The following is a 1,006-nucleotide window of genomic DNA, read 5'->3' as shown; positions in this document are numbered from 1 at the left end:
ATGAAGCCAAAACAATATTTCTGCTTTTTATCAATATTATTTTTTGGAATAACTTCGGAAAAATATTTTTGTAATCAACATTCAAAGAGCATGAACATCAAAAATGTGTAGACGGCGCATTTAGCAGTAAGTGGCAGTGTTTTCATTTTAAAGTCTTAATCACTTAACAATGCAGTTGAGAATCGACATTGAGCGTAATTTCTCAGTATATTCTCTATGAAGGATTCTCAGCATGAGATGATACGTGACTTAATAAATGCCAAATTTCCGTACAATGAAGTTTGATTAAATACACCCTGAACGCATTGTTTATCTATTATTAAAACATGGTCTTTCGAAAATCACCTTTGCAGTAGCTAACATGCACTTTTAATTGACCATAAGCAAGCTTTTGCCCGCAAATTGTTCACTTAAAATTAGCTTCATTTCAGCTACTTTGTTTTCTGACTTAAGAAAATTTTTCAGAAATACGTAGGTGTGTTTTGTCTAAGTCAATTTTGTTTTGTTTTGGCGTTTTTTGTCAGATAGTTTATATTTTGACTGAAGTTTAAATGTCAAGGTCATTTTTGAATTTTCAAATACTCCTTTCCTTATTGGTAGAATTTAGCGGTGCATTTCTTCTATTCCAACGCGGCTTAGGTACGAATTTATCTTCAGCCAAAAGTTCTAACGCACTAAAAATTGGTTTCTAACGCTGCATTATGCAAATAACTAACGCTATAACGCGCCTTATCATCAGTAAGGGTGCGTTTGTTTGTTTAATTTACGTGGCCATTGGTAGCATCGTTGAACGTTTTCTGAGTTCATTATAGCGTTAATTAGCTGCTGAAGTCGGTTTCAGAATTACTGACAAGTATTCCATTTTTCTGCTTTTTATTTTTTTTAAAACTTTGACAACTGATTATTTAAACAACTATTTTTTTTAATTATATAGCACTTAATGATTATATTTGTTATAATTCCTACTTTGGTGATAAAAGGTGGAGGGATTAGTTTTTGAATTTTA

This window comes from Trichinella spiralis (genome assembly GCF_000181795.1).
Source record: "Trichinella spiralis strain ISS 195 chromosome Unknown Scfld6, whole genome shotgun sequence".
NCBI classification, from domain to species: domain Eukaryota; kingdom Metazoa; phylum Nematoda; class Enoplea; order Trichinellida; family Trichinellidae; genus Trichinella; species Trichinella spiralis.
Note: the sequence above shows the minus strand (reverse complement) of the source record.